The sequence below is a fragment of the Oryzias latipes genome, chromosome 2 (genome assembly GCF_053564925.1).
Source record: "Oryzias latipes strain Hd-rR chromosome 2, Olatipes_Hd-rR_3.1".
Lineage (NCBI taxonomy): Eukaryota > Metazoa > Chordata > Actinopteri > Beloniformes > Adrianichthyidae > Oryzias > Oryzias latipes.
Genome location: NC_136238.1, coordinates 535,629 through 543,570, shown reverse-complemented (window position 1 = coordinate 543,570; position 7,942 = coordinate 535,629). Strand labels below are relative to the sequence as shown.

At 45.1% G+C, this 7,942-nt stretch overlaps 1 long non-coding RNA gene across 3 annotated transcripts; it reads right to left on the bottom strand.

The window, feature by feature from the left end:
• Nucleotides 1–2,873: 2,873 nt before the first annotated feature.
• LOC144982452 (uncharacterized) lies at nt 2,874–5,551 on the bottom strand. 3 transcript variants are annotated; one of them, XR_013647297.1, is made up of 6 exons: nt 5,238–5,549; nt 5,039–5,133; nt 4,269–4,322; nt 3,893–4,050; nt 3,722–3,814; nt 2,874–3,317 (listed from the first exon to the last, which is right to left on the bottom strand). It is a non-coding gene; the product is annotated as an uncharacterized LOC144982452 (long non-coding RNA). The 3 variants fall into 3 exon arrangements; XR_013647298.1 differs by having other exon boundaries at nt 3,893–4,166; nt 5,039–5,551; XR_013647296.1 differs by having other exon boundaries at nt 5,039–5,547.
• Nucleotides 5,552–7,942: the final 2,391 nt, after the last annotated feature.

Sequence of the window (7,942 nt, the reverse complement as noted above, 5' to 3'; positions counted from 1 at the left end):
GCTAGCTCCAGCCCTGTAATACAGCGTTCCTCCGCTGAAGCTGGAGATGCGCTGTCCTCCTGGCATTCTGTCACACCCGGGCTGTCCGAAATATTGTGATGATGTGGGGGGATTGCATGTTGTAGGGTGTTTTTCTTTTGCATGTTTGTGGTGCTACCTGTTTGTTGCATGCTTTCTATGGACACACCCCCCTTGTAACATAGCGCGCCGATCCACCGCACCTGCTGCTCATCAGGAGGGACTTATAAAAGTCCTGAGGAGGAAAGCCAAAGGCAGTCGCACACCGACAGCAGGCGCATGCACGCGGGGCGCGAGTGGGACGCCGGGACCGCCAGACGTCGGGACCGCCAGACGTCGGGAAGACTCGCTGTGATCGGGACACACACTCTGAGAGCGCTGGGCGCTGGGACCATCAGTCTGCAGAGCGATCGACACGCAAGGGCAGGGCAGGGACCCTGCCTGTGTGTAAGTAGCCGAACGGGCTTCAGCAGACTGGTGGAAATAGGTGGGAGGGCTAGTGGCAGCCTGCATCAGGAATTGCTTTTCGTGCTGCCGCTTGCCTGTTTCCACAGATTCCAGCGTGTCCAGGAGAGCCAGCTGGAGGTGACGCGGAGGAGTGCCGGTCACAAACCCCAGAGGCGGAACGGAGCCCGCCCCCCAGGTCTTTGTGTGTATGACTGGAGGGATCCTCGGAACAGCGTCGGGGGAAGAGAGACGTCTCCTGGTTTGGGATCAGTGATTCCCCCCTTTGAGCTGCATTTTTAAACCAGTTTTAACTGTTCTTTGGACTTTTAGGTCTCTTTTATCCTTTTTAACTGTTCCTGGGATTTTTATCGTGTTTTACTGTTTTAATCCGTGCCTAAAATTTTTAGACGCATTTTATGCTTGTTTTAAGTGTCTTTTAACTGGAACTTTTTGGCCATTCATATGTTTTTTTCCATCGGAATAAATTGTCATTGTGGCCAAGAATTTGGGTCCTCTTTGGTGGTGTGCGTGCGCTCTCCCCAGATCATTCCTCTAGCCCTTCAATACCCTCATTCAATTTTTTGTTGTTTACCCCATCTTTCAACCCTCCAGGCCTTACAATATGATCCAGCCCCGAACTACCTGAAGCTGGGGGGTCAGCGTCCGTGTCCGCCTCATCCCCATCTTCCTCGCTGTCGTATTCATTATCGAACTCCTCCTCCTCCTCCTCCTCGTGAAGAACCTCCCCGCCGCGGTTCTCCTCTCTATCGGAGCTTTCCTCCTCCTGGGAGCTGTCCAGTGCTGAAATTCGGGAAGGTGGCGCCCGTGCTGCCGGTCTGGGAGCAGAGGGTGAAGTTATCCCCACAATCTGAGGGAGAAATTCCTCACGCGCCACGAAGGGGTTGCGGCGGGTCGCCGTTCGCGGTCCACGCTGCTTCTCGGCAGCGGCTGCTGGAACTGCATCTGGAGGCCAAGCTGGTCTCATGTCCGTCATAGTTCCAACTGATCGGTTTGTGGCCTCGTAACATTCAGCTTGAATGCTCATGGAGACCCGCTCAGGTTGACGGGTCCTCTTTTTTCTTCCTCCTGATGTGCGCGGCCCCCGGCGGCTATCAGACCCTGCCGGGGGTGGTGTCGTAGCCGCTGGACTTCGCCGCTCCGAGTCTGATCTGCAGGTGATGATCAGGGCCTCTGCCTGATCGAGAACATCCTGCGTGATCCGAGGTAGATTTCTGCAAGCCCATCGTGTCGCCACGATGAAGGCTTCCCTCCAATCTCGGGTTAAATCACCGGGGAGATCCTGTAAAAGTTTCTCCAGCCTCTTTTGGTAGTGATCCTGGAGGATCTGCAGTGTGTTCTGTCCCCAGTTTTTTGCGTTGCCCTCAATGAGGTCTAACACATCATCCGTGGGATCAGCGGGTTTAATCAGTGAGGTTAATGAGTCCACTATGCGAGCGATCATCAGAGGTTCTGGTCTGTCCGGCGTGATGGTCACGTTTTGTAAGTGATGCACCATCTTAATTACAGCATGTAATTTGCGGATAAGCTGTCTAAGTCTTTCATCTGCAGGTCGTCCTGCCTAACATCTGCTGGGGGTCCAAATCTTGTCGCTCGTCTGGTAGGTGAGCCCCGGACCGCTGCTGCATAAGAGCGGGGCTGTGGAAAATAAGGCCGGGACCCGTCGTACATAGGAGGCGCAGGCCAGTTAGGATTTGAAGGTGAAGCCCTACTCCAGCCAAAATTTGGGAACCTTGGCGCCCTCTTCCAGCCGGAGACGGGAAATGCACGGTCCATCCTATGGTCCGGTCGGCCCCGGTAATTAAAGCTGAGCGCACGGGGATTTCTGTAGTGTCTCCTCCCGTAGCGCACCGTGGTCCAAGCACCTCCATCCTCCTCTCCGTCGTAGAAGTGCATGGCAGGTGTTACGGTTTTTCCACCAGGCAAGAATGTAATCAAAAATAGAAAAACTTGCAAACTTTGAAAAAAGAAAAAAAGAAAAAAGCGGGACAACCACTTAAATGAGTGTTTTTATTCACTGAAAAAAATATAACAGTGGTTTAACTTAAAAAAATTGAAGTAATCTGTCACACCTAATATATTTGCATTGTATCAATGTAAATGAATAATTTAGCCTAACCTATTTTTTTTAATTTCGGTTAAACTGATTCTGAGAGGTGAAGAAAAGCAATTATTTTGAGTTTCTATAAATCAAAATAAATAAGTTCTGCTTTTTACTCAATGGAAATTTTCTACTTCATCTAACCTGAAAAAAACGACTTGATATAATCCATTTTTTAATCTTTGAGCAATTTACTTTTTAAAGTTGTCTCAGATAAAAATGTCAGGTTCACAATCTAACTGAATTAAGCTTTAGAATTATATATTGATGTACACAGACTCAGAACACATTTCTTCATGTAAACAATATTTATTGTTCCATGAACATATCCACATCCAAATTTACAAACATGACATCTTTAAGATGTATAAACATCAAAACTGTTTCCCAATACCAATACACTTAAGTGAGGGAAAAAAAACATTAATTGACACCAACTTAAGCTGGCTGTTCAGTCTGAAAACTTTTGGCGACACTTTTTCCCACCAAGCTCCATGAGGACTTTTTGAATGAATTCAAAAGTGTACTGCAGATTTTTGGGAAATTTTAGGTTGAGTGAATATGTCAGTTCCAAGAACATGAGAAAAGCGGTTGAAATATAGGGCACTTCATTCAGAACCTGTTTTCCATCCATCACTATCTTGATGTCTGTTGGTGGACGGAGAAGATCCTCTCTCCCAGTGAAAAAGATCGCCATGGTTTCAATCTGCGGAGCATCACTGTCCAGACCGTTCTGCAGACATAAAAAAAATTAACATATGACAACTGGCGCGTTGCTCTAAAAGGTATAATTTTGTTTTAGTTAAATAAATAAGCCTCAATGTGTATGCTCACTTTGCTTTATCAATGTTTCGGGATTAGATACATATGCCTGTGACCCCATAACATATTTTTTACTGTTAACTGTTAAGCAAAAGTTGTATTCAAAGCAAAGAAAATTTAAAACAGAAATGTCAAATGCAAACTAAATGTTGTATTCATTTTTTTTTGGCAAAGTTGTGCACAAAGTCTTAGTATTTGTGCACAACTTTATCTTTATGAATATGTTTCTTGTTGGCAGTGATCCTAACCCATACAGTGCCATGTTCCATTTCCTACATCATAAGAGTGTCATAGTTTAGAGGTGGATAACCTTACCTGGTGTTCTTTAATGAGGTGCTCAAAAGATTCACCCAAGCAGATCATCAGAGATTTTAGGATGGCTTCTCCTCTGATGGTAATGTCAACAATCTGAAAAGAAAGCTTGTCATTAGTTAAAAGTTCACTTAACCACACAACTACTCTATGGACCACTCATGTCATACAGACCCTTCATCCAGAACTTCTAAGATGTTGGTGGTCTGCTCTTTCACACGCCCTCCATTGCTCCTGATGACCTCTAGAAGTTTGGTGGAGTGTTTGTCCAACTGTGCAAAAAACTTTGCCTCCAAAGTAATTGTTGTAACTCTCAAGAAGTCTGCATTTATCTGAAAATGAAATCAGAGAACATGGATGATGATGGTCCAGTTTGTAATGTTTTAGGAGTTCAGATCGTCTTGAATAAGTATGGGCACAGTCTTTAAATTTCCACGTCGATGAGTAACTGCGGAAAACAAACAGGTGTTTAGGGTGTAGGGAGAGCAATGTTATGATTGGGCCTTCATCACAATTGCATAGGTTGTACAAAACAAAAAAAAAAACTTACCAAAAGTTAGTCAAAGGCTTCCAGACAGGATGCAGAGCAGAAACCGAAGAGTGTCTTTATGAAAAATAAATAAAAATAGTCATTACAGATGATTACAGACAGTGAAAATCTCAATGATCATACACGATAATGACAGCCACACAGCTTGGAGTCATTCTCTCTGATTATTTTTATTTTTTGAATGTTGACAACAGGGAAAAACTGGGAAGTGTAACAAGCTCCTGCAGCCGCTTTTGATATTAAAAATGTGTCTGTGTTGAGTGTTAAGGATCCTGCTGCCGTATCCCATAAACTCTTTTTTTGTTCAATCATTATAAAAAATTCAATAGGTTTATTATTATTAACCTCCGACGACATACTTTGTCAAGTGACGTAATATTCACGCATGCGTGAACGGTCGGTTCGGGGAGAGCAGTTGTCCCTGTTAAATTCAAATATCCGGTGTAACATAACGTAACACGGTGCATAGGTGTTTTCCTGTAGTAAATAACATTCGACAGCAAATACACCACAAACAGCGTTTGATAGCAGTGTTGCATCGATTTGTACTCCCTATTAAAGTAAATTCACCAGTCGCAAAAAATATATGGCATGAGAGCCTCACTGTTAGTGCTAAATGTTAGCTTAACTGCACAGCAGCTAAAGTTGAATTTGCAGCAGAAAGTGTAAAAGCTTAAAATTCTTGGGGAAAACTCAAACCAATGCAAGCTTCGAAAACTGCCGACTGTATTTAAATTAGTGCCTTTGTCTTATTAGAGGTAATAACTTACCTTTAAGCTGCTGCTGTCGGTCTCCGGGCGGCGGTTAGTTCCTCCTTTCCAAACAAACTTACTGCTGCTGGGGGTTGGGGACCGACTAACGTCGTCTGAAAATTGTGTCCAGGCAGTGAAGGAAATCCTCATTTAAATGTACAAGGAGAAAACGACTGAACTAATTAATATACAATAATTTTTGTTGATGTTGTTTTACCTTACTTGTCGAGTTGTCGCTCTGAGAAGCAGTTCAGATTATGGCAGAAATACGGCCCGCCAAATTTGGATTTCATTTAGTGCGCATGCGCACATCAAACTCAACCTAATAATTGTGCTTTCACAAAACGAAAAAATTTTACTTTTGTACCCTGTTATCATTTACATTAAAGTAAAGTAAAAAAAAACAAAGACACATTGCATAACTTATAAAAATTGAGTTCAAGAGAGTAAATTAAAATTTTTATATTAATGCAATGAGTAGAAATGCATCAAACTGATGACAGCAATGGTTTACTTTTTTCAGTGTTCACAAAAATGTAAAAAAATAAATAAATAAACAATACAAAATTAGAATAAAGTGTGCTCGCTACGCGTTTCGGCAAATTCTGCCTTCATCAGGCTCTATGCACACCACAACAGCTACAACTTGGCTGGACAGGCGTAAAAGTGAAGTGAGAGACAAAAGGTGGCTGTTTTATTCACACTGTCTTACCAAGGAGCACGCGTCGGCCTCATGGGCCCTGCGTGTCCTGAGCCATGGGCCCTGTGCGTTCTAAGCCCCTCCCCTGCATGCATACTGCTTCTTCTTCTTTCTCTTTCGGCTTTTCCCATCAGGGGTCGCCACAGCGAATCATCCTTTTCCACCTCACTCTATCATGGACATCTTCTACCCTAACATTAGCCAACTTCATGTCCTCTGTTAAGACATCCATGTATCTCCTCTTTGGCCGTCCTCTTGCCCTCCTGCCAGGCAGCTCCATCTCCAACATCCTTCTACCAATATATCCACTATCCCTCCTCTGAACATGTCCAAACCATCTCAGTCTGGCTTCTCTGACTTTGTCGCTGACACAGGCAACATGAGCCGTCCCTCTGATGTACTCGTTCCTTATCCTGTCTAACCTGGTCACTCCTAAGGAGAACCTCAACATCTTCATCTTCGCTACCTCCATCTCAGCCTCTTGTCTCTGTCTCACTGCTACCGTCTCTAACCCATAGAGCAGAGCTGGTCTCACCACTGTCTTGTACACCTTTCCTTTGAGTCTTGCTGGCACTCTTCTGTCACACAACACTCCTGACACTTTCCTCCAACCGCTCCAACCTGCCTGCACTCGCCTCTTCACCTCTTTTCCACAATCCCCATCACACTGAACTGTTGACCCCAAGTACTTAAACTCCTGCACCTTCTTCACCTCAGTCCCCTGTAACCTAACGCTTCTACCTTGATCCCTCTCGTTCAGACACATGTATTCTGTCTTACTACGACTGACCTTCATACCTCTTCTTTCCAGAGCAAACCTCCACCTCTCTAGCTGTTCCTCCACCTGCTCTCTACTCTCACTGCAAATTACAATGTCATCCGCAAACATCATTGTCCAGGGAGATTCCTGTCTTACCTCGTCTGTCAGCCTGTCCATCAGCATAGCAAACAAAAAAGGACTCAAAGCTGATCCTTGGTGTAGTCCCACCTCCACCTTGAACTCCTCTGTCTGACCTACAGCACATCTCACCACCGTCATACTTCTCTCATACATGTCCTGAACTACTCTGACATACTTTTCTGCCACTCCAGACGACCTCATACAGTACCACAGCTCCTCCCTCGGCACCCTGTCATACGCCTTCTCTAAATCTACGAACACACAATGCAGCTCCTTCTGACCTTCTCTGTACTTTTCCATCAACATTCTCAAAGCAAAAATGGCATCAGTGGTGCTCTTACGGGGCATGAAACCATACTGCTGCTCACAAATCTCCACCTTCTTCCTAAGCCTGGCTTCCACTACTCTTTCCCACAGCTTCATTGTGTGGCTCATCAACTTTATTCCTCTATAGTTGCTGCAGTTCTGCGTGTCACCCTTGTTCTTAAAGATTGGGACCAGAACGCTTCTCCTCCATTCCTCAGGCATCTTCTCACTCTCTAAAATCCTATTGAACAACCTTGTTAGAAATTCCACTGCTGTCTCTCCTAGGCGCTTCCATACCTCCACAGGTACGTCATCAGGACCAACGGCCTTTCCGCTCTTCATCCTTTTCAGAGCCTTCCTAACCTCATCCTTTCCAATCTCTGCTACTTCCTGCTCCACAACAACCACATCTTCCTCCCTTCTTTCCCTGTCATTTTCCTCGTTCATCAGCTCCTCAAAATACTCCTTCCATCTTTTCTGTACACTCTCTTGGGTTGTTAGCACCTTTCCATCTCTGTCCTTAATCACCCTTATCTGTTGCACGTCCTTCCCATCTCTGTCTCTCTGTCTGGCTAGCCTGTACAAGTCCTTCTCTCCTTCCTTTGTGTCTAACCTGTCATATAGCTCATCGTAAGCTTTCTGTTTGGCCTTTGCCACCTCTCTCTTCACTTTACGCTGCGCTTCCTTGTACTCCTGTCTACCTTCCTCAGTCCTTTCTACATCCCACTTCCTTTTAGCCAACCTCTTCCTCTGGACGCATTCCTGTACTTCCTCATTCCACCACCAAGTCTCTTTACCGTCTTTCCTCTTTCCAGATGACACACCTAGCACCTTCCTACCTGTTTCCCTGATAATCTCTGCTGTAGTTTCCCAGTCCTCTGGAAGCTCATCCTGACCACCCAGGACCTGCCTCAACTTCTGCCTAAATTCCTCACAAGTTTCTTCATTCTGTAGCTTCCACCACTTGGTCTTCTTTTCTGTTTTCCCTCTCTTCTTCTTCCTGACCTCCAGAGTC